Consider the following 26,489-nt stretch of genomic DNA (forward strand, 5'->3'; position numbering starts at 1 on the left):
CATGAGTATCTGCCCAAATGTTTGCATTTCATATTTAGGGCCCCACTCCTTACCCGTCAGTTCCCTAACTTTATGTAAGAGTTAAACACATGAGTTTGGACATTCAGCTTATGTTGTCATCCAGTTCTTGCTGAATGTGGTCTGTGAATCAGTAGCATCTCTATCAACTGGGAGCTTGTTAGCAATGCAGAGTTCTGTGCTACACCGCAGACTGACTGAATGAGAATATACATTTTCTGTATGTGACTTCAAGATATCTGTGTAACTTGTATTTACACTAAATTAAGACTGATTTCTGTAAGTATTTTTAAACTTTTTAAGTTCTCAGCAATCCAATAATTGGATAAATATTACATTTGAGATTATTTTGGGGATTTTTATGATTTTTTTAACTTTTAAAGCTATATATACATCTAAAATTTTTGCAGGTTAATGTTTTAGATGATTTCTACTTTTTATTTGGGAGTTCTGCAGTCTTAATTAGATGTGATGCTCCCTCTGGTGGACAGTGGATGAAAAGCATGCAGACATTTTTCAGGATACTGAGGGGCTTGGTTTTCAGCTACTAAAGCTTAATATTGGGACTTCCCTGCTGGTCCAGTGGTTAAGAATCCTCCTTGCTAATGCAAGGGATGCAGGTTTGATTCCTGGTCAGGAAACGAAGATCCCACATGTGGTGGAGCAGCTAAGCTCATGTGCTGGCACGACTGAAATCGCACACCACAACTAAAGACTCTGTGTGCCACAAGGAAAGAGCCCACTGACACAGCAAAGATCACGAGTGCCGCAACTAAAGACCCAGTGCAGCCAAACATGAATAAGGAGTTCCCGACCCAGGGATTGAACCCTTGTCTCCTGCATTATAGGCAGATTCTTTACTGTCTGAAAGCCCAAAGAAATATTAAAAAAAAAAAATTATTTTCCCTGAGTGATCACCTTCATGACTCTCCCTTCCAAACTGTTCTCGACCTCTGACGTTTCCCATAATGTTTGTTTTGAATTTGAACCAAAAATACTCCAACCAGAATCAAATTTTGTCATAGATATCTATCTAAAACTCACCATAATGAAAGAGCACTGGCAAACTGATACGGTAACAGTGCCTTCTTTATTTTTTGGCCATGCCACGAGGCTTGTGGGATGTTAGTTCCTGGACCAAGGATTGAACCCGAGCCCTTGGCAGTGACAGTGTGGAGTCCCAACCACTGAGTCACCAGGGAATTCCCAACAGTGCCTTATTAATAATATTGATCATGTTATTCACATTGAAAGTCAAAAAATCTTGTCTGAAACTGGTAGTTGGATTTGTGATGATATGGGAGAAAAATTGTGCCTTTGATCTATTTATAATGGAATTTATTACTAGGAAATATTTTGTGCAATTAATCCCCCCCTAGCTTTTGCTATAATAATTACTTACTAGGATGAAAATAATTAATGTGACTGGTGCAGTGACCTTTTCTTCTATATCACATTCTGATCTTAGAACTCAAATGGTTGCTTTTCCAGGGGCATAGGTATATATCTGAACTGTTCCTTTTCAGTTCACCTGTGTGACAAACACCTTAGACATTTTGTTTTAAAAGTAAACGTTGTCAAAACCATTACTTCACTTGTCTGAATCCAGTAAAAGATTGCCTTTTTATAGTTAGCTTGTTGCCATTTTACTATTTTACACATGGCCTATTCATGTTCAATTTAAAATACTTAAGGGCATTTATAGTCCTAGATTAATGTTGATTTTTATTCATTACTCTGATTGAAAATGATGATGTTATGAAGTTCTCTGGTTTGTTTTGTTGTTGTTAGCCATCAAGGCAAAAACAATGAGAGAAATCTCATAAGGGAATAAAGATAGATTGATAGATCAACAGATTTGGCTTCATGAAAGAACTGTCTTATAATGGGAAGCCAAGAAACTGAGGGAAATATTTGTAACACAGAAAGGCATATATCTTAAATATATAAAAATCATTCATAAATCAATAAGAGAACTGGGACCTCCCCCCTCTTTGTTTCAGTCTCTGTAAACAGTTGTCAGCCTCATATTTCTCTGAGAGATTTTCTGATTCACAGGTTCTCAACGTTGTCTACCCATTGAAAGCAGCTTTAAAAGAATACTGATGCATGGGTCCCACCCAGAGATTCTGTTTTATTTGGTTTAGAGTATGGTTTGAGCATAGAAATTTTAAGACTCTCCAGGTTTTTATAATGTTCCGTCTTGAGTTGACAACTACTCTCTTTTTCACCATAACTAACTCCCTTCTTTGCATCTTTAAATTCAAGGGCGAGGGTGAAATTGGCACAGCTGGGTTTAGTCAAGCTACTTAGGATACCATAAATAATTCTGCAGTTGAATTTCAAACTGCATATTTACATTAGCATGTTCTGTTCATATTTAAATAATCATCATATGTGGGACAAGCATGTATGAAGTTGTGTTTTTAATTTGAATGGTTGTGATATTTCTCACAAATTAACTTCATGAGTATATAAAAATTTAATTCTTGTTGGCATTTTTCAACTACTGCATTTACTCTTGTTAAGAAATAGATGTTAATTAGATTGATATTGTACAGATGATCAAGAAAAGGATGCTTGGATGTTTAGGAAACAGTTTCTCTGGACGTTTTTTTCGTTTTTGACTGTATGATATTAGATAGTTTAGGTACGGAAGACTTAACCATTTTACAGAAGACTTTCTTAAAGTCTATGAAACACTGGTGTTCACTCCTTGTAAAATTTACTTGTAGAATTTTAAAAAATATCCAGACGTCCGGGCCACATTTTTAAAGCCCTACAGGTAAGGCTGATGCCTAGGTAAGGCTGAACTGAGAACTTTTAGGAAACAGGGGCTGGGGGAGCGGAAAGACAAACAGATTAATAGTAAATAGATATAAGTGAAATAGATAATAGCTATGGGGTATAACTAATGGAGAGATGCATATAGATTCTATGTGTATCTGCTTAGTTGCTTCAGTCGTATCTGACTCTTTGTGACCCTATGGACTGTAGCCCACCAGGCTCCTCTTTCCATAGGATTCTCCAGGCAAGAATACTGGAGTGGGTTGTCATGCCCTCCTCCAGGGGATCTTTCTGACCCAGGGATCGACCCTGTGTCTCTTATGTCTTCAGCATTGGCAGGCGGGTTCTTTACCACCAGCGCCACCTGGGAAGTCCATGGATTCTGTAGCAGATCATTTTGACTATATTGGAATGTTATTTGTATGGAAGGTTATAGTGAATAAGGTTGGAATAGATTCTGGAATACAGAAGGCCTTGATGGTCAGGCTAAATAATTTGAACTTTATTTTGTAGGTATTGAGGAACTCATAAAGATTTTTGAGTAGCAATATGAAATGTACAAATGTTGAGAAGACTTGTGCAGGAGAACTGGTTTGGTGAATGTGACTGGGGAGAGGTGTGGGAAGACTGAAGATGGGGATTCCAGTTCAGAGAAAATTTCCTTTACTTGGGTATGAAGTAATGAAGGCCTAAGTTAGGGGGGTGTTAGAGAGCCTGGCAATAAAACAGGTCCTTTTGAGAGAAGAGTTGATACAGTTCATTGACTGACTGTCAGGCGAGGGAGAAGTAAAAGATGAATGCAGGTTTTGGGCTTTAATTGTTGGAATAATGACACTAGGCAATGATAGTGGTGCTATTTGAAGTCATTGGTGTGGCTGAGATCCCCAGGTAATAAGTTACTGAACAAAAGATAGCACTGTTGAGGACCAAGCTTAAGAAAAATCAGTTGTCAGAGCTGGGAGACAAGAGAAGGCTATTAAATAAGGTAATAGTGCCCTTTTGAGGGGCTTAGGTTTTACTGTCTATGTAACATAAGTGATTTAATTCTCTGAGCCTCAATTTTACTTTTTTTGAAATGAAGGGGGCTAGAAATGAAGGGATTGAATGATTTCTAACATCCTTTTGAAACTCTTCTACCGTTCTTGAGATCATTCCTGTATTTGTTGCCTCTTCCTCCTTTTTTTTTTTTTTTTGTAACAGCTTTGTTGAAATATAATTCTTATACCATATCATATATTCAGTGATATAACATAAAAGACCATTTTTTCCATTTTTAACTGTATAATTCATTGGCATTAAGTATGTCGAAATGTTACGCAACCATCTCCACAATTGTAGCACATTTTCAACACCCCCAAAAGAAACCCTGTACCTTAAGCCTATCTTCTACTCTAAACAAACAGAGGAAAACCTTAAGATTTAAACCCTTGAATTCATCTTGTTTTCCACCTGCCTTGAAACCAAATGAGTTCACAGCCACCTAGAAATCACTTTCAGTGCAAATCAGCTCCTTGCCATTTTGACCCACTAGGTGGCAGTGTGGGAACACCAGGTAGGAAACGTGACTGGAGGACTATATCTCTGTTTCCGTTTCTACACAGCTACAACAGGCACTAACTACAGTTACATCTATTTGTGGTAGTAGGTGTAGTTGTTATGCAGGCACCCTCAGAGGACTGAAAGTCTCCCACCTGAAGACTTTGCTAATGCCGAATACTGTCTTTACCAGTCGACCATATTTCCAGTCACCTAAACCTATCTTCCGGAGAAGGCAATGGCACCCCACTCCAGTACTCTTGCCTGGAAAATCCCATGGACCGTGGAGCCTGGTAGGCTGCAGTCCATGGGGTCGCTAAGTGTCGGACACGACTGAGCGACTTCACTTTGACTTTTCACTTTCATGCATTGGAGAAGGGAATGGCAACCCACTCCAGTGTTCTTGCCTGGAGAATCCCAGGGACAGGGGAGCCTGGTGGGCTGCCGTCTCTGGGGTCGCACAGAGTCGGACACGACTGAAGCGACTTAGCAGCAGCAAACCTGTCTTCACAGTCCCATCTGGTTTCTGTGCATCATTTGTTAAGTGCAGTGCCTCCTTTATCATTTTCATTGCTCTGTATCTTGGAATCCTGTTCAGTCTTCAAGCCAGATTTTTCATTTTAGCTTTTGGCCCCAGTAATTCCTTGGGTCTTTTTTCACCTTTCCCATTGCTTTTCCTTCTTTCTCCCAGTCATGAAAATCCTCTGCGATAGTGATTCTTGACTTTGCTCTAGGAACCACCTGGGGAGCTTTAAAACATCCTGTGATGCTCAAGCTACACTCAAGATCTGTTAAATCAGAACCTTTGGAATTGGAACCCAGACATCATTATTGTTTTATCTCTAAATTGCCTACTAAATATTTTTGTCTTCCTATATCTTTTATACAGTCTATGAGAAATGAGCTAATTTAACTAGATCCACTCTAAGATCATAATATTTCAGTATTCCTAGCGATGTATGTCTTGCTTTTTTTTCTTCTTTGTCTGTTACTAGTTCTTTTCATTCTTATCTGAAAATGTCTCTTTCTTTCGTGCGTTCCCGCTGCCTCTGGCTTAGTACAGGCTCCTGTCTTTGTCAGTGCCCCCTCTACCCAAAGACTACCAGGAAAATACGAGCCATTGAACGAAGTGGGGTTTATTAATTCATTTCAATGAGAAAACTCACAGACCGTGGGGGAATTGTGGGGTGTCACAGAGGATGTTGGAAGGGATTTGTTGTAGGATTTGGCTTGTGTTAAGTGATTTGGAGAGGGCTCAAGGAAGTAAGACTTTGCTCGGAGTTGGATGCTGTCAAGAAGCAGGGCGATTCAGTGATTTAAATCTTACCTAGAAGGCTGCTGCTAAGTCGCTTCAGTCGTGTCCGACTCTGTGCGACCCCATAGACGGCAGCCCACCAGGCTCCTCCGTCCCTGGGATTCTCCAGGCCAGAACACTGAAGCGGGTTGCCATTTCCTTCTCCAATGCATGAAAGTGAAAAGTGAAAGGGAAGTCACTCAGTCGTGTCCAAGTCTTAGCGACCCCGTGGACTGCAGCCTACCAGGCTCCTCCGTCCATGGGATTTTCCAGGCAAGAGTACTGGAGTGGGGTGCCATCGCCTTCTCCGACCTAGAAGGCAGGAGGAATGAATTGAGGCTACAACTATGACTGATAAAGAAGCTACAGTCACCTGTGTTAGCCAGGATGGGGAATGTTTGATCATTTTTGTGGCTTGGACATTGTTCATGTTTTGTGTTCATGGTTTTGGAGAGGTCTTTTTTATTTTATTTTTTTGTCTTGATCCATCTTTGCCACAGAATAGCTTTGTCTGACGATGATGCTTGTGGAATTACCTTCAACAGGGGAACGCCACCCACTAGCTAAGAGTGTCGGGCAGCTCCTAGCACTGTGTCTACAGCCAACACCTGAGACATTGTCCTTATACTTTGAAATTTTCTCCTTCCCTTAATTAGCCAAAGCTGATAGTGCCAGGCTGGCTCTGACAGTGAGGGGCAGCTTCTTTCTAGAGCAGTTTCTTAGACAATTGTATCTTTTTATAGATCTTCCCTCTTTTGGTTTGTTCTGTGCAGTACTGATATAATCAGATCAGATCAGATCAGTCACTCATTCATGTCCGACTCTTTGCGACCCCGTGAATTGCAGCATGCCAGGCCTCCCTGTCCATCACCAACTCTTGGAGTTCACTCAGACTCATGTCCATCGAGTCAGTGATGCCATCCAGCCATCTCATCCTCTGTCCCCTTTTCCTCTTGCCCCCAATCCCTCCCAGCATCAGAGTCTTTTCCAATGAGTCACTCTTCGCATCAGGTGGCCAAAGTGCTGGAGTTTCAGCTTTAGCATCATTCCTTCCAAAGAAATCCCAGGGCTGATCTCCTTCAGAATGGACTGGTTGGATCTCCTTGCAGTCCAAGGGACTCTCAAGAGTCTTCTCCAACACCACAGTTCAAAAGCATCAATTCTTCGGCGCTCAGCCTTCTTCACAGTCCAACTCTCACATCCATACATGACCACAGGAAAAACCATAGCCTTGACCAGACGAACCTTTGTTGGCAAAGTAATGTCTCTGCTTTTGAATATGCTATCTAGGTTGGTCATAACTTTCCTTCCAAGAAGTAAGCGTCTTTTAATTTCATGGCTGCAGTCACCATCTGTAGTGATTTTGGAGCCCAGAAAAATAAAGTCTGACACTGTTTCTACTGTTTCCCCATCTATTTCCCATGAAGCGATGGGACCGGATGCCATGATCTTTGTTTTCTGAATGTTGAGCTTTAAGCCAACTTTTTCACTCTCCTCTTTCACTTGCATCAAGAGGCTTTTTAGTTCCTCTTCACTTTCTGCCATAAGGGTGGTATCATCTGCATATCTGAGGTTATTGATATTTCTCCCGGCAATCTTGATTCCAGCTTGTGTTTCTTCCAGTCCAGCGTTTCTCATGATGTACTCTGCATATAAGTTAAATAAGCAGGGTGACAATATACAGCCTTGACGTACTCCTTTTCCTGTTTGGTACCAGTCTGTTGTTCCATGTCCAGTTCTAACTGTTGCTTCCTGACCTGCATACAAATTTCTCAAGAGGCAGATCAGGTGGTCTGGTATTCCCATCTCTTTCAGAATTTTCCACAGTTAATTGTGATCCACACACAGTCAAAGGCTTTGGCATAGTCAATAAAGCAGAAATAGATGCCTTTCTGGAACTCTCTTGCTTTTTCCATGATCCAGCGGATGTTGGCAATTTGATCTCTGGTTCCTCTGCCTTTCCTAAAACCAGCTTGAACATCAGGAAGTTCACGGTTCACGTATTGCTGAAGCCTGGCTTGGAGAATTTTGAGCATTACTTTACTAGCGTGTGAGATGAGTGCAATTGTGCGGTAGTTTGAGCATTCTTTGGCATTGCCTTTCTTTGGGATTGGAATGAAAACTGACCTTTTCCAGTCCTGTGGCCACTGCTGAGTTTTCCAATTTTGCTGGCACATTGAGTGCAGCACTTTCACAGCATCATCTTTCAGGATTTGGAATAGCTCAACTGGAATTCTATCACCTCCACTAGCTTTGTTTGTAGTGATGCTTTCTAAGGCCTACTTGACTTCACATTCCAGGATATCTGGCTCTAGGTCATTGATTACACCATCGTGATTATTTGGGTTGTGAAGATCTTTTTTGTACAGTTCTTCTGTGTATTCTTACCATCTCTTCTTAATATCTTCTGCTTCTGTTAGGTCCATACCATTTCTGTCCTTTATCGAGCTCATCTTTGCATGAAATGTTCCTTTGGTATCTCTGATTTTCTTGAAGAGATCCCTAGTCTTTCCCATTCTGTTGTTTTCCTCTATTTCTTTGCATTGATCACTGAAGAAGGCTTTCTTATCTCTTCTTGCTATTCTTTGGAACTCTGCATTCAGATGTTTATGTCTTTCCTTTTCTCCTTTGCTTTTCGCTTCTCTTCTTTTCACAGCTATTTGTAAGGCCTCCCCAGACAGCCATTTTGCTTTTTTGCATTTCTTTTCCATGGGGATGGCCTTGATCCCTGTCTCCTGTACAATGTCATGAACCTCATTCCATAGCTCATCAGGCACTCTATCTATCAGATCTAGACCCTTAAATCTATTTCTCACTTCCACTGTATAATCATAAGGGATTTGATTTAGGTCATACCTGAATGGCCTAGTGGTTTTCCCTAAATGTCCCTTCAGTGACTGATTCTTAGCTCTCTCAGATTAGCAAGTGGTCCTGTCTTATCTGGCCCATCTCTGTTCAGCCTTACCTCTCAGTGTACCTTCTAGTTATGGGAGTTGAGGGAAGTGACTTCCTGCTCTGAACTTTGCCTTCTTCACCTTGAACGCTACCTCTCAGGTATGCTTAGAATTAAGAGAGATAACATGTGTGAAAGTATTTGGTATGGAAGAGGTGTTCATACTTACTGTTCTTGCTCTGCTTCTCACTGATTTCCTTCATTGATCTGCGGTAGTAGGTAATATTACATACTTTAGTTCCTAATTTGGTTCTTACTAGATTTTATTTCCCATTTGGTTTTAGCCTCCTTGAGGACAAGGATGTAGTCTTATTTTCCTGTGAATTTCCAGGGCCTGGCACAGTACTGAGCACACAGGGATGCTTGATAAGCATTTCAGTTTCTGAGATTTACAGGGTTATCAGAGCACTATGTCTACAGCCAGCTCCTGAGACGTTTTCCTTGTACTTTGAAACTTTCTCCTTCCTTTAATTAATTAATATGCTCTATCAGTTGGTACTACCAGTTAAGAGAGCTAGTATACATTGGGCCACAGGCTGAATTCTTTTTATCAAAATTATAATTCTGTGTAATCACCAAGAAGTTTATATCAAAATAAATTTTAATAGGTGAGTATTTAATTTACCTGTTAAAGATGACTGAAAGTTCAAAGAAAGTAAATTTTAAACATAGATAACTTCATACCAAAGTACTTTTGCTCTCTGCCTCAGCCTACGTGTAGTCAGCTACAGAGATAATTTTAATTTTTTTAAAAAATTGAAGTATAGTTGATTTACACGTTGTGCCAATCTCTGCTGTATAGCAAAGTGACTCAGTTATGCACATATAGACATTCTTTTTATAGAGATAATTTTAAATAATTATTTAATAGTGTATAATTTTTAGTGTTGATCTTTCATGTCTCTGTGTCTTTGAGTGACACAAGATAATGAAACTCTCTGATTTCCTATTATTTTTATTTTTTAATGCTTTTAAGAATATTTGATTTTCAGCTTCTTTACTTTATTCTCACGTTGCTGTCTAATACAGCAAATTTCTCTTCTGTCCTTTTTCTTTCTCTCTAGTCGTTTAAGTTTTGGTCTTCTGTCCTTTTTCTTTCTCTTTAGCTGTTTAATTTTGGGCATCTTAACCCCTGGACTTTTGTTTCCTCATTCATAAAGTAAGGATAATATCTATGTCGTGTGATCTTTATGAAGGTTAAGTGAAAGAACACATCTGAGAGTACCTAGTATAATGCCGGGAATATTGCTGTTTCTCAAAGCATGACCCACAACCATCAGAATAAGTTGGCAGTGGGCTTATTTTAAAATTTGTTTTTCTGTGTTTCTCAGAATATCTACTATTTTAGGCACACTAGTGTACATTCTTACTAGACTACCTGGGTGGTGTTGGTATGCAGCAAATTTTAAGACTTGCTTACCTGCAGGATAAGAACACATTCCCTATGGAATCTGTCTTTTTGTCTACTTTGTCTTATTGGCACTGAACTTTGAGACTACTGGGGTGAAATAAATATTACTTGAATGTGAATAGTTGCAGCATATCTCAGTAACAGCCTGATTAAAGTTTTTACTATTGTTTTCTATGCTTAGCTCTGACATTTTTCTTGGCAAACTTCACTTTTATCTGTCTTAACTTTGCTTTTTGATTGATTTTCTTGAACCTGACCTTTTAATATTGGAGATCTATAGTAAGATCTTCTCTTGTCTTTAGTTAAGATATACAACTCGAGCTAGCAGATGATTCTAGAAGCCTACTTTAGACTTGTAAGAACTGTCTTTAGTCATTAATTTATCAGTCACAGAATGAGTAACTTGATTTAAATATAACTTGGAGCCCACCCCTGAATGAGCAGGATTTAGTGAGCAGTGCATTTTTGGATGGTCAATTTATTGACAGGTCAAATGATTCATGTACTGGGCATCGGAAATGGAAAAGCATAGTAAGTGGCAGCTATATTAGAAACTGAGCTTAGTTTTCTACAGCAGATTGACACCTTCTGAAACTCTTTTTCTTGTATTTTGAAGCATTTCCTATTTTTAACTTTTTCTTAATGTAGATCAACAGATTACTCAATTAGTCAGTTTGTTAAAGTGTTACTCTCTTTTCCATGTACTCATAGCATATATCTTTTATTCTGTGTACTATGTTGTATTTTAGTTAATTATTTGAACTTATATTTATTATATAATTTTCTGTCTCCCCTGGAATCTCTGATTGCAGGATCTATGTCTTTTAGTACTGCCAATATATACCGATTCTGATGGTTCTTCCTCATATAAATTAAATTTCTCAGTATAGTTTTCAACCTTATTTTCTGTATTTTCCATTAGTACAGGTAAATAATTTTATTTTCCTATCTTGGAGACTGTGATCCTCTGCCTTCCTTCTAGGTCCCGCGGCCATCCTTTTTGAAGAGTGTTAACGTTCCTTCTCCTTTCTTTCAATGATGTCATTTGGAGAACAGCACATTGTTTTGTCTTTAAGGCTTTTGATCATGGATGAGAATGAGTGTGATGTGTAGACTCCTTTTGGGGGGAGCCATTACTCTTTTTAGGGAAGCAGTTACTCTTTTTTGAGATTTGTTTTTAATATTTATTAACCTGTTTGTCTACGTGTTGTGGTAAAAAAAATTGCTCTGTACTTGGAATAAGAAGACTTAGGTTTGAGTCCTTCTTCTGTTACTTGTCAGATTTGTGACCTTTCACTTGCCTCATCTAATCAGATGATAGTTCCTATCTGTATCCATGGCATTATAGTGAAGATCAATTTATTATAGCATATATTTGTGTATATATATATATATAGTATAGTATATATTTGGTATATATTATATACCAAAGGACTATGTAAATGTGGTATATTATCAAAATCATCACTCACATCCCTGAAGGAGCTTTTAAAAAAACGGAAGGTCAGTTAATCTAGAGATGGAATTGGGTTTTTCTATTTTTGGCTGAAGCATTCAGAAGTTGGTGTAGTTACTTGTAGGTGAATGTCACCTATAATGTCTTTTGGATAATGAATCTGTTATTACTCATTCTAGAGGAATTGCAACCTGTTAATACTTATGTCATACCTGTTAAGGAGCTTTGTTATCAGATACATTCTGGTTCAGGTTCTGGTTTTGCCATTTACTGGAATTTTCCCTGATGCTCAGCAGGAAAGAATCTGCCTGTAATGCGGGAGATGTGGGTTTGATCCCTGGGTCGGGAAGATTCCCCGGGTAAAGAAAATGGCAACCCATTCCAATATTCCTGCTTGGAAAATCCCAGGGACAGAGGAGCCTGGCAGTCCATAAATTCGCAGAGTTGGAGACAACTTATTGACTAAACAACAACAACAAAAATGCCATTTATTAATTGTATGAACCTGAAAAATTACTTGCTAAACCCAGTTTCTTCATTGATAAATGGGGTTAATAGTAATAATAATAACAATAACAACAGTACCTACCTTATGAGGTTGCTGAAAGAAATAAATGAGAAAACCTATGATAAAGTATCCAGCATCAGGTGCAATGCCTAAGATATTATTTGTGATTGATAAGTAAATAGTAATAGTGATAGACGGTACCACCCTTATGGCAGAAAGCGAAGAGGAACTAAAGAGCTTCTTGATGAAGGTGAAAACTCAACATTCAAAAAACGAAGATCATGGCATCCGGTCCCATCACTTCATGGCAAATAGATGGGGAAACAATGCCAACAGTGACAGACTTTATTTTCTTGGGCTCCAAAACCACTGCAGATGGTGACTGCAGCCATGAAACTAAAAGATGCTTGCTTCTTGGAAGAAAAGCTATGACTAACCTAGATGGCCTATTAAAAAGCAGAGACATCGCTTTGCCAACAAAGGTCTGTATAGTCAAAGCTATGGTTTTTCCAGTAGTCATGTACAGATATGAGAGTTGGACCATAAAGAAAGCTGAACGCCGAAGAATTGATGCTTTTGAACTGTGGTGTTGGAGAAGACTCTTGAGAGTCCCTTGGACTGCAAGGAGATCCAACCAGTCCATCCTAAAGGAAATCAACCCTAAGTATTAATTGGAAGGACTGATGCTGAAGCTGAAGCTCCAATACTTTAGCCACCTGATGCGAAGAGCCGACTCATTGGAAAAGACCCTGATGCTGTGAGGGATAGAAGGCAGGAGGAGAAGGGGACGACAGAGGATGAGATGGCTGGATGGCATCATCAACTCAATGGACGTGAGTTTGAGCAAGCTGCAGGAGATGGTGAAAGACAGGGAGGCCTGGTGTGTTGCAGTCCACGGGGTCGCAAAGAATCGGACACACTGAGAGACTGAACAATAACAAAATGGTGATAGTAAGTATAGAGGATGATGATATTTAACACTTTTAGAGTACTTGCCATGTCAGGAACAATGCCAAGGGTTTCAACGTGCATTATCTTATATAATCTCACAAAATCTCCTGAGGTCTCTGTGAAAGTGTTAATCACTCAGTCGTGTCTGACTCTTTGTGACCCCATGAACTGTAGCCTGCCAGGCTCCTCTGCCCATGGAATTCTCCAGGCAAGAATACTAGAATGGGCTGCCATTCCCTTCTCCCCGGGATCTTCCCTACCCAGGGAATCCAGCTCGCCATCTCCCGCATTGTAGGCAGATTGTTTACTGTCTGAGCCACCAGGGAAGCCCATGAGGCCCATGAGGTAGGTATTCTTATTATTCCCATTTTATAGATGAGGGAACTAAAATTTAGATAAGTTTTAACTTGCCCTAGGCATCCAGCTAATGCTATTATTCCTGAAGTCAGACCCCATGAACTTTATTACTAATTAAGCTTTTCTTTCCTGTTTGAAACTTGTCAGATGTCAACAGTAATTATACATTCTGTGATGTAATAAAATCGACGATAATCTGTCTCAGAGATTAGGGAAAATTCTACAGACAAGAGTGAATATATAAAACCCTTTCTTGTAATGTGTAGCTAGCCCAGTAGTTTAGAGATTTAGGTTGAAAGTTATGTATTTTTTGTCCTTCATTATCTTAAAAACTTTTTTTGTTAATAGCATCTGTTAAAATAGTGAAAAAATAATGGTCTATTTATTAATATATGAAATATTATTTGTAATTAACCACAAACAACTTGGACTGCATTGAGACTTTGTTTTTAATCACAAAGACCCCAAATAGCAGAATGGATGAAAGGGGGAGAGAGAGAAAGAGAGAAGGGAAGAGAGAGATACAGATTATTACATTTTCGGTGAATGCTCATTGCTGGTATTTATGAATATATATATTTTTTCTCTCTTGTGCTGTCTTATTTGCTCCACGCTCTTGTAAGAAAGCTGATGTGAGAGTCAAGGCTGTATGAGAGAACATAAGTACATAATTACACAACCTTCTTTCCCATAAATGGTCCCTTAAGCCTTTAGTTCAGCAATAGAGATAACTTAGTGGCTGTTCTTCTAAAGAACAAAGAAGTTCTATAGTTTTGTTTTTAGAGAAGGCAATCTTTGTGTTTGCATACAACAATGCTTTGGTAAATGCTGTGTATTTAAGGGAAGAATAGGGTACCTTTGGGGGCTCAGTGAGTATTTTGATGTTAGTCTTAAAACATATTTTCATGCTGTGAATGATAACTTGTGATAAACTGATGCTCTGAGTGTCTTAATGGTGGTTCTTTTCATCGCCAGTTTAGTATGACTTATTATGTAATGCTCTTTAATGTTTTGCTTGAATTAACGTGAATGTTTTATGAGAATACCAGATTTCAAGGACTTATCAACAGCTTAATTCTTAGTTTAATGTTAAAGCGCATCAATTGAGGTCTACATATCATCAAGGGAGAACTCCTCCTTTCATTGTCTTAACTTAAAAAGGAACATTAGAAAAGCAGTCACGTGCGTGCAGTAGAAAATCAGTTTTGTTGCTGTGAGCAGTAAATCCTCTCTAAATGTACAACTGGGTTTTGTTTAGGTTCAAGAGAGGGCCAGTGAGATCAATCTGGTTGTGTAAGAACATATGGTCTAAGTCAGAAGAAACCTGAAATTTGGGGTAACGAGTTTTATCTCTTTGGGAAATCTACTTACAACCATAGACTCTTGGGAATCTTTGGTTCCCTGGTCCCTCTCTGCTTGTGGTATAATGTTTTCTTCTCTCTGTTCTTAGACGGCAGTTTTCCAGGATCTTGTTGGATATTTCTCCTAGGGAGAAATGTATGACTTTGATTTTCTTGCACTTGAAATTGGAGTAATACTTGTTTCTCACTATCTCCTAGGTTATTGTGTTTATAAAAGACGTGTGGCTTGTTACCTTAATTTTACCAGTTGAAGTTCTGTGTCTGTTAGTTCAGGGGCTGGCCACATCTTTAGAAAAAGGTACTGAGATTGAGTAGCAGTTTATCCTAGGACATGTGAGAGGATGGGTGTGTGTGCCTCTGACTGAGGCTTGTGGAGAGCCTATCTTGGTTGTTCCTGCTTATACTTGGCCATGATGGAGGCCAGGAAAGGGAATGAGATGGCTTCTAGCAGCCATTGTCGCTGTTTAAAAAAAAAAAAAATCTGATGGAACTTGTATCACGTGGGTGCTTTTGTGTTTGATGGAACTAGATACATGACTAATTAATCTGTAAAGTGATAAAAAGTGCCTGGTACCTGCCTGTAACTTTGAGGATTGGGTCGGTGAGGAGGACTGCCATGCCTACACATAATAGCCTCAAGTGAGACCGTCAGTATAGCGGTTGTTTGTCCTCGCCTGACCCAGAGTGTCATGTCACCTTTCATGGCAAACTGAAAAGAGTCAGTTGCACAGTCATGTCCGACTCTTTGTGACCCCATGGACTGTAGCCCGCCAGACTCCTCTGTCCATGGAATTCTCCGGGCAAGAATATTAGAGTGGATTGCCATTTCCTTCTCCAGGGGATCTTCCGACTCAGGGATCAAACTTGGGTCTCCTGCATTGCAGGCAGACTCTTTCCCCTTTGAGCCACCAGGGAAGCCTGGATTCTCATGGCGAACTGAGAATCACTTTAATGAAAGATGTTAAGGAAGTGTTTTAAGCTTCTCAGAGAAGAGATGACATACTGATCTGAAGGTCCTTGGAGCACTTATTTATTAACTAAAAACATATTTTTTTATTTATGTGTGGCTGTGCTGGGTCTTTGTTGCTGCGTGCAGGCTTTCTCTAATTACGGTGGCGGGGGCTACTCTCTTGTGGTGCTCAGGCTTCTCATTGCAGCGGCTTGTCTTGTTGCGAAGCACAGGCTGTGGTGCTCGGACTTCCCTAGTTGCAGCGTGTGGGCTCAGTAGTTGCGGTTCCTGGGCTCTAGGGCGCAGGGGCGCTCAGTAGTTTGGCTCACTGGCTTAGTTGCCCCGTGGCACGTGGGATCCTCTTGGACCAGAGATCAAACCTGTGTCTTCCTCATTGGCAAGCAGACTCTTAACCACTGGACCACCAGGGAAATCATGGAGCTGATTTATTACATTCATAATCTTTGTGTAGCAAGGCTTCCCTGTTGGTTCTTTTTAAAATTGAAATTTAAAGAGATCCTTTAAAAAAGAAAACAATGAAAAACCTTCCTTGGATTGCATTGAAATTTGCTTTTAATTTATCAGAAAGACCCAAAATAGCAGAATGGAAGGGCTTAGGAGAGGATTGATGGCTATATTTTCTGTGAATGCTCATTGCCAGTAAAATTTATTTTTGCTCTGCAGTGCCATCTTATAAGAGAGCTGATGCGAGAGCCAAAGTTGTATGAGAGAGCATAAACGCATACCTCCTGCTTTCTCTTAGACTAGGAACTGACAGTTATGTCCAAATAGGTAGTTTATAAGTCTTACCTTGCTAAGATTTGGGAAACACATTTTAATACGGTGAAAAATGTGTTGCTTATTGTTGAAGCTGGTTGATGAATACATGAAGGTGCATCATACTTTACTTCTTTGTATGTTTTAATATTTTATTGTACAGAATGTTCAGTTAAAAACACTGTAAATATGTGACAGAAAATCTCATATGGAGTCTTAGGAGCTAGACTTCTAAATCTTATTAAAAACAAATGAGGAGACTTGAACTTCCGGCAATGCTTACATATGTATATTCTCAAGAAGGCCGAGTCCAGCAAGGATTATGGCAGCGGGAATAGTTTCTGATCCACCTGGCACTAACCAGTTTATTCACTATTTAGCAAGATATTTATTTAAAGCCTTCTACTTGTCAGTCATTGCTCTAAGTACTGAGCAACAGCAGGGGACAAAACTGACAAAAATCCCTGGGTTGTTCTTGACACATACCAAGCGCATTACACGTATTTTCACACCTTACCCACAGCGCCCAGTGCAATGCTAGATGGTGAGGTACACCTTCAGTGAAAGTGTGTTCAGTGAATAACTGTATAGAATAAGTGTGGTTTTTATTCCTATTTGACAGTTGAGGTCACTAAGGCTTAAAAGAGGTTACTAAAGTCACACAGCTGTTAATGACGGAGCTAGATCTTAAACTCAGGTCCTTGTGACCTCAGGTCCATGCTGTGAATCCTGACCTTGTACTGCCGCCAGGACAGAGGATAGGCGTCTACAACTGAGCACTTGCATGTCCATAGACGCTTTCTCACCCATTATCACTTTTGTACAGACGAGCCTTAGTATCTAGGTGAGTGTGTTGTTGTTTAAAGTCGTGCCTGACTTTTTTGTGACCCCATGGACTGTAGCCCGCCAGGCTCCTCTGACCATGGGGTTTCCCAGGCAAGGATACTGGAGTGGGTTGCTGTTTTTTTTCTCCAACCTATGGATCAAACCTGAGTCTCCTGCATTGGCAGACGGCTTTTTTTTACCACCACTGAGCCACCAGAAAAGCCCTTAGGGTGAATATCCTCAGATGCAATTACATTAAATCTCCTATCACTTAAAACATCAGCTATTAGATATTCTTATTGTGGTTTAAGTTGGTTTATTTTTCTTGTTTTAAATTGTCCTTATCTTTAGTCTTAATCCCTCTTATAATGTTTGGTAAAATATTACTCTAGCACTATGCTCTCATAGTGGGTCTTCAACAGATGTTTTTTAGAATGAAAACCTGGGAGGACCTAATAGCTAGTTTTCTCAGTCATCTTTGTCCTCAACTACATATGTATGTGTGTTTACTTGAGATTCACCTTTATGTTTTTCCCATCCAGTTAGTTGATATTTGATAATTGGTTGTCTTACTACCAATACTGTAGATGTAGGTGGCATTTGTGATACACTATAGGTATTGCCTTTGGACTGTGGTGTTGGAGAAGACTCTTGAGAGTCCCTTGGACTGCAAGGAGATCCAACCAGTCCATTCTGAAGGAGATCAGCCCTGAGTGTTCTTTGGAAGGAATGATGCTAAAGCTGAAACTCCAGTACTCTGGCCACCTCATGCGAAGAGTTGACTCATTGGAAAAGACTCTGATGCTGGGAGGGATTGGGGGCAGGAGGAGAAGGGGACGACAGAGGATGAGATGGCTGGATGGCATCGCTGACTCGATGGACGTGAGTCTGGGTGAACTCCGGGAGTTGGTGATGGACAGGGAGGCCTGGCGTGCTGCGATTCATGGGGTCGCAAAGAGTCGGACACGACTGAGTGACTGATCTGATCTGATAGGTATAGGCTTTTTAAAATTAAAGATCCACTGGGTGTGTGAGAAGTACTTGTTTTCTCTGTTAAGCAATTAAAAACTCTACATTAAAGATGCAATCTGGGTCAGAGGAGATTTCATGGGCTTTGCAGTCAGATAGAGCTGAACTTACTCATTTTTTTTCAGTTATTGTGTGACCTTCGACAAGTTGCATAAATTCCGTGAAGTTTAACTTTCTCTTTTATAATATAAAGGGTTCTATAATATCTGCTGCAATAATAATTATGTGAGTGCTTACTATATGAAAAACCAAGAATTACGGCATAGCAAGTTTAGATAAACCTGCCCTTAGGTCACACAGTCACTAAGAGTGGATGTAAACCCAGAATAGAAATCCGGATCTGCCTAATTGCCAAATTTGTACCTATTTGCTGGTAGGAAAGCCATATAAATAGTCCCTTCTACCCATTTTTTCAAGTAGTTTCTCTACGTTTCAAAAAGAACATTAGAATATATTCATGTTGAAAGGTGATGCCAGTCCAGGTTCAATGCACGATACTGGATGCTTGGGGCTAGTGCACTGGGACGACCCAGAGGGATGGTATGGGGAGGGAGGAGGGAGGAGGGTTCAGGATGGGGAACACATGTATACCTGTGGTGGATTCATTTTGATATTTGGCAAAACTAATACAATTATGTAAAGTTTAAAAATAAAATAAAATTAAAAAAAAAAAGAGAGAGAGAAAAAAATAAATTCAGTTCAGTCACACACACACACACACAAAAGAAAGGTGATTTTAAAAGGCAGCACTTTTTTTTTCAGTACTCTTTTTTTTTTTTTTTTTAAACTTTACATAATTGTATTAGTTTTGCCAAATAAAGGTACCTGTTGGAGAAAGTTCTATAGGTAATTTGGTTCATAAGACCAGATTTTAATTTCAAAGTCTAATAAGTTCCTTGATTATATTTATTCAAATATTACATAAAAAGGAAAAATAGAGTGCATGAACACAGAAAACCCTGGGTAGTCCTCAAGAGAGACAAGATAATTTTTAGAAATGGCTTGATTTTGAGAAAGAGAAATGAGGTTTAAGTACATTAGGAATTAACCATATTTTAATGTTGGTCTAGTTTCAAACAAGTAAGTCTATTTCAGTTCGTGTCAGAGGTGTCTTTAAGTGTAAGGACTTGAAGCGTGTTGTTTTTAGTAGACAAACATGACTACTTGGAACAATATCTTTTTGTAATCCCACCTTTAAAAAGTTGCTGAGCAGGAGAAATCCAGAGACAAGCTGTCTTTGAAGCTTTTTGTGGCATATTTGAGAACTGAGTAGTCAAGAGCTTTGTGTCTTAATGATGTGTCTGCTTTTATGTGTAATGTTCAGTCAAATGCCAAGTTGTAAAACCTTGTCTACCTCCCCACTCCCCCTAATCAAAAAAAAAAAAGGTTGTTTTTCTTCTGTATATTTGCATGGGAATAGGAGAAATAGGCTTTTGTCCTAAGAATAGAAAAAAAGACATTGCACAAATCAAGTGTATTTTAGTTGGGTCTAGAACTTCATTGTAAATTGAAACTCTTGACATAGACTGAAAACAACACCTTGATTAAGTACTTAAAGTTAGGATATAAATGCCTTTTTGCTTAGGTCACTGGATCCTAAGTTAAATATCATCCTCTTCTAGTATATAGTTGGGTAGCAGAGTGAAGTGATCTAGAATTTATTACTAAAAGTGTGGTCTGTGGACCAGCAGCGTTGGTGCCTTTTGGAAATGTAAAATGTCAGACCCAGCCCTTAGCCAGCTTAATCAAAGTGTTCGGGTGATTTGTGTGTGTCTCAGAGTCTGAGAAGCACCAGTTGAACATGAGCTATGGACATGAATCTGACCCTTTCTAATGTGACATTGGGCAAGTTATTTAACCTCCTGAGTTTCAATTTCCTTATTTGTAGAACAGAGATAATAATGGTATATGTACAGTGCTTAGAGGAATGGAGTTCACAGGAAGTGCTTCATTAGAATTAGCAAGGCATTTTTAAGGTGTAGGGTACACTATGTGCAGCACATGAGTAATTACAGAGTAAAATGCCAATGTTTGTTACCATGAACCCGTTATTAATTTACTGGTAAAGGTATTAAAAATAGCTTTAGGATCATATACTAGTATTATCTTTCTGTATCAGTGTTACTTGTCATGGAATAGCAAAGTGAAAAGTAGATAACTTACAACTTTGGAGCATGAATAAAATCAATTTAAGTGCAAATTCACAGTAAGAACTTTAATCATCCCATAAATCACCAGGAGGTTGTAGTTGAGGATTTGACCATCTTTGCCAAAAGTACCAAAAAGGCAACACCTTAAGGTTATCATAGGGCTGTTTTCTTTCTACCTGAATTGCCTCATACAACTGTACCTTCTTAGAAAGAGGGTGGAAGAAAGGAAGGGGGAGAATGACCTGCAGACTCTCTTCCTCCCCCCACCTCTTCCTGTCTACCTTCTTTCCTCCATTAACCTCCAAGAGTTGTTGACTTGTGCTTTAGAGGTTGGAATCCTCTGTACATATTAGAGAAGAAAAAGCCTAGTGCCTACATTTTATAATCCTATATGTAGAATTAAGTTTTGCTGTTAATAATTATTTAATATTAGTTTGTAAAAGGACTAGTCAAGCCGAATTTCTGTAAGAACTGTGTAAAAGGTATGTCTGTCTTGTCTGTGGAGGAAAACTACAGACTGCAAAGTTTAAAAGCTGAAAGTGCCCCCTGAGGTCTGTCCTGATGGGGCTTTATCTGTAAACCTACATTGTTGGAAATGCTTCGTAGAGTAACTGTGTGGTTTCCTTTACTCATACAACTGTTAGGTCAGTGGGAAAGAATTACAAGACAGAGCTGCCAAATAAACTATGAAAAACGTAATAGGCAAACTTTTAAAATCTTAGATATGGGCATATCCCAACAATCTGTACTGTTCTAAGGTGTGATAGCTTAGGAGTGAATATGATTTGAATTTAATATATTTTTAAAGAGTGTCAAATTCAGAACTAGCAGATCTATCTCCTGACCCTAACCATGGTCCTAAAGTAAATTGCTTCAGGAAATTGGATCCCAAAGATTACAATCTTTTTCCTTAGGTGGGAAATTTTGAAGTGTGTCTGTATTCCACTGGAGATCAAAGAGATGAAAGAATTTTGTGCTGATTGACGTGACAGCTGTGGATTGAGCAAAACTTCTTTTTGAAAGGGCTGTCTTATCTTGAAGATTATGACTTTGGAGGAACTAAGGTGAAGCAGTAGAAAGAATCAGAACATGTGCAATTCTTTAAAAATTTATTGGCTTAAATAAAAATTTGGCATGTGTTATGCATAATTAAAAAACCCTTTACACTTTGTGCAAAAAAAAAAAAAAAAAAAAAAGCTGAAAGTGCCCTGATATAGAATTAGAATATTTTGTATTTTATTTCACTTTATTTAGGTGTTAAAAGTGATTAAGCATATATAGAATTAGGTTGGGCTTCCCTGGTGGTTCAAATGGTAAAGAATCTGCCTGCATTGCAGGACACCTGGGTTTGATCCCTGGGTTGGAAAGATCCCCTGGAAGAGGGCACAGCAACCCACTGCAGTATTCATTCCTGGAGAATCCCATGGACAGAGGAGCCTGGCGGGTTACAGTCCATGGGGTTGCAAAGGACACAGTTGAGCAACTGACACTTTCACTTTTTTTTTTTTTTAGGAGTAGGTTACAAATAAATCTTGGGAACTTTTGGTAGGCCTATGGTATACTGAGTTTGATGGCCCTACAGATTTTTTTGTTTTGTTTTGAATATCAAAACCTCAGCCTTAGTGATAGACCATTGGGAAAAAATGACTTTGGTGTATGGCAACAGTTGGCTTCCACAGGATTAGGCAACAGAGGCCCACTTAGTCTCTTGGCATCACTGAATGACCCCAGGCTTTCCCCTGAGGGGCAGGACCTGCCTCTCTGCAGTTTATGACATGGATGTGTTACCCCAGGAAAGAACTCTGAAGGGACTGAGCCATTTGTGTCCAGCTTCCCAAACTCCCCAGTCATGTAAGTCATAAATGGGTCTTGGGCTTTCAGTCCGTAGTGTCTATCTGCTATTTTAGTACAGAAAAATGTTTCTTGAACCTTACAAGACCTATTACAAAGTAATGTCCTGAGCCAAAAGCAAGTGAAGTTGTAAAACAATGTTTTTAGAAAAATGGTTCTGAAATAAGCCTGGAGTAGTGATTTATAGAGCTAATCATAAAAGATTTTTCTTCCCTGAGATGAACAGAATACCCATCAACAAAAGTAATAAGGAGCCAAGATACTTTCTTTAGTTTAAAAAAATAGGTATAAAAAATACATAGTACCATAATAAATCAGATTTACTATGAATATATGCTAGACCCAGACTACTAAAGTAGTCTCCAAGATATAAAGCAAGTTAGACTTAGTGTACTGATTTTCCTTATTACCAGAACCTAAGCAGTGTAAAAGGATTAACTAAAGCATTAAGATACATGCTAATTAAGGGAATGGAAAAGCTTAAGAAGAGGAGACCAGATTGACAAGAAACTCTTATTTGTCCCTTTAGTAATAATCAAGCTGTAAGAAAACATGGGAAATCTTTAAATAGAACTGTTTCATTTTCTCCATTCAATTAAACAATAAATATTGTCAACTGTTCCTTCAGTGTGTAACTTGAATTTGAACGTTTCTCTTTATTTGCACAGCAGCCAACATTGTCTAAACAAACACACATGCACACATACACACACAAACACAAGCTTGTTTATTTCTGTGCAGCTGTATCTACCTAAGTGTACACACATACGCTGTGTGTGTGTATGTGTTTTAAGGGAAAAAATGGCCTGACAAAACTACATGTACTACAGTTGGGTTTTGGAGAAGTAAACCTAAAACAGTTCTTTTTGTTCTGGCCCAGACTTGGTTATTCATCTTAGAGCAGAAGCAGGGAGCATTAAGACACATAGAAGTGGTTATGTCATCAACGAAGAGCGAGTCCATGGTATACAGGCCTCTGTATTAGCTTTATTGGGTGTACAGAAATCATGATTTTGATCTCTTAGGTCAGAAATGTCGGATATGTGTCATGCATGCTAGCACTCCTTTCTGCCTGAGTAGACTCGACTAACTTCCTGTGGTATTGTGGAATTGGCTTCTAGTCCCTCTTAATACCTTTCTCTTCCTAGCAGGCCATTATCATCTGATTATAGATTGTAACATGAAGCCCTTTCAAACTTCTTATATAAGTGAGGGCCCTGGGCAGTGTCATCTCCTAAGGCTTCACATACCATCTCACTGTGTTTAGGGCTCTGAAACCTTTATGGCTTTGATCCTAGTTACAGTAGTTAAACTCTAGACTCTCTCCTCTGCAGTGGGCAGCAGCTGAAATCTCTGTTCATTTCTGTTAGCTTTATTTTAGCTGCTTGCGTCTTGCTCTGCTCAGTTGCTCAGTGATGTCCAACTCTTTGCCACCCCATGAACTGTAGCCCATGAGGCTCTTCTGTCATGGAATTTCCCAGGCAAGAATACTGGAGAGAGTTGCTATTTCCTTTTCCAGGAGATCTTCCTGACCCAGGGATTGAGCCTGCGTCTCTTGCGTCTGCTGCTTTGGCAGGTGGGTTCTTTACCACTAGTACCACCTGAGAAGCTCGCATCTTGCCCTGCTGCTGCTGCTGCTGCTGTGTCGCTTTAGTCGTGTCCGACTCTGTGCGACCCCATAGACGGCAGCCCACCAGGCCCTGCCGTCCCTGGGATTCTCCAGGCAAGAACACTGGAGTGGGTTGCGATTGCCTTCTCCAGCATCTTGCCCTATCCGTGTGTAATTTTTGAGTGTCAGCCAAAAATTTTGGTAGATTTCATACTTAGAAATTGGGGGACACGTGCTCTTCTCTTTGAGTCTCTTTTTTCATTTCTTCCCTTCATTTACTAGCTGTTTTAGATGCCCCAAACTCTGGTTTTTCAAGCCAGTAAGTTAAGTCTGAATTTTTTATCTTGATTTTAGCTGTCCTTTATAGCACAAACTGGGACCTGCCTTCAGAATAAAAGTCATTCAAACCAACCAACCAACCTGGAAATTCACCTAGCACTATTCCCTTCTTCCAAGTATAACCCCCGACTCCCTCTCTACCCACACTTTTGTCTTCTCCTGTGATTTTCTCTCTGCTTTTGGTAGCTCTCCAGTGCCTTTGGTAGTTGATTTTTTAATATTTTGCCCAGAGTTTATAGTTGTCATGGGCAGGAGGATTGCCGCATACAGGAGCAATTGCCCATGCCTTCTTTGTTCTTTCCTTTTCTATGTAATTTATTTATTTTGGTCGCCCTGGTCTTCATTGCTGTGTGTGGGCTCTCTTTCGTTGTGGGGAGTGGGGGCTCCTCTCTGGTGCGCTGGCTCCCTATTACGGTGGCTTCTCTTGTGTGGAGCACAGGCTCTAGGTGCAAGGGCTTCAGCAGTTGCAGTGCGTGGACTCAGTTGCCATGTGGCATATAGCATCCTCCTGGGCCAGGGATCGAACCTGTTTCCCCTGCATTGGCAGGTGGACTCCTATCCACTGTGCCACCAGAGCAGTCCCCTGTTCTTTCCTTTTTTAAAAAATTGAAATGTAGCTAAAATATTATTTATTTATTTCTAATACTGCTTCAGTTATACTGGACTGAAGCTCTGTAACCACTACATAATAACTCTCCTCTTTCTTCCCCAGCCCCTGGTAACCTCGAATCTAATTTCTGTTTCTATGAATTTGCCTCTGCTAGATATTTCATGTAAGTGGAATCATACAATATGTGGCCTTTTATGACTGGCTTCTTTCACTTAGTGTAATGTTTTCAGGTTCCATCCATGTGGTTGCATATCTCAACTTTATTCCTTTTTATGGCTGAATAATATTCTATTGTATGTATGTATTTCATTTTGATTATCCATTCATCTGTTGATGGACGCTCGCATTGTTCCAACCTGTTGGCTATAATATGCAAATAATGCTGCTGTGAACATTCACAATGTAACTTTTTGTGTGGACATTATCGTTTTTCTTGGGAATATGTGTAGGACTGTATCATGCATTTTTTTTTATGTGTGTTTAATTTCTGAATCATGTATGTTTAATCATTTGAGGAACTGCCAGATTGTTTCCCCATGTGGCTGTGCCATTTTACATTCTTACCAACACATGTGGAGGGTTCTCATTTCTCCACATCCTTGCCAACATCTGTAGTCTGTGTTTTGGTTGTAGCCATCACGGTGGGTTAGAAGTGTATTTCCTTGTGGTTTTAATTTGCATTTCCCTGATGGCTAATGTCTCCCTTATTCTTAAAATACCTAAGTCTCTTGACTTGCATGTAATACCACACTTTCTTGGTTTCCCTATTATCTCATTATCTACTTCTTAGTCTCATTTGTTGATTCTGCCTCTTCTGCCTGCCCTTGAAAAATGGAGTTCCTCAGGTACAATCTGGGTCTTCTTGTCTTTCTGAACATTTTTCTTAGGGAAGTTTGTTCAGTCTCATGCATTTCGATATCTTCTGTAGTAGAGGCAGTCCTTCTAGGTCTTCATTTTCCTTGACTTTTAGATATGGTATCATGAGCCTCCCTTAAGATGACCACCAAGTGACCGGCCAAATTAAAATCTGTGGTTCTAAAATTGTGAGCAGTTTGCTTTTGATTTTCTAAGTGTTAGTTTGAACTTTAGATGAGTGTATATGTTGGTGTTGGGGATAGAAAGGGAAGCTTTTGAATACCCTTGTTGGCAGCTGGAAATTCTGAGGATTTTTTTGGAGCACCTGGGAATTTGCTCACCTGCTAAGACCTCCTCACTGTGTAGAAGAGCTGTTTCTCATCTGACCAGAAGAGGCTCAAGGAGTCAGTGTCATAGGTGACTGACAGGTTGCTGAGATGGTGGCCTACTTTCCTCCCTTTTGTATAGGCTTTAGGTGGCTCAGATGGTAAAGTGTCTGTCTACAATGCGGGAGACCCAGGTTCGATCCCTGGGTTGGGAATATCCCTTAGAGAAGGAAATGGCAATCCACTCCAGTACTGTTGCCTGGAAAATCCCATGGACAGAGGAGCCTGGTAGGCTACAGTCCATGGGGTTTCAAAGAGTCGAACACAACTGAGCGACTTCACGTACGTTCACGTTACTGCTTAGTGAGATTGTGGGTCATTCCTTCTTACCAGGAATCTCACTTTCTTCTCCTTTTGGGTTAAGGACAGGTGGGAGTCAATAATAAGTAAATTTTTATATTCAGTCTGCAAGTGTTCTTTGTCATTTTGTGATACCAAAGGTGAGCCTGAGATAATCTATTACTAAGTTTATGTGTG

The 26,489-nt window shown here is 39.6% G+C and overlaps 1 protein-coding gene and 1 non-coding gene across 3 annotated transcripts in view; both read left to right on the forward strand.

Moving 5' to 3' along the window:
- The window catches only part of SMYD3 (SET and MYND domain containing 3), a 739,173-nt gene that overhangs the window by 13,896 nt on the left and 698,788 nt on the right, over positions 1-26,489 (forward strand). The window lies entirely within an intron of this gene.
- On the forward strand, positions 20,908-21,034 carry LOC113907093. The gene has a single exon (XR_003515087.1). It is a non-coding gene; the product is annotated as a small nucleolar RNA SNORA18 (small nucleolar RNA).

This window comes from Bos indicus x Bos taurus, chromosome 16 (assembly GCF_003369695.1).
Source record: "Bos indicus x Bos taurus breed Angus x Brahman F1 hybrid chromosome 16, Bos_hybrid_MaternalHap_v2.0, whole genome shotgun sequence".
Taxonomy (NCBI): domain Eukaryota; kingdom Metazoa; phylum Chordata; class Mammalia; order Artiodactyla; family Bovidae; genus Bos; species Bos indicus x Bos taurus.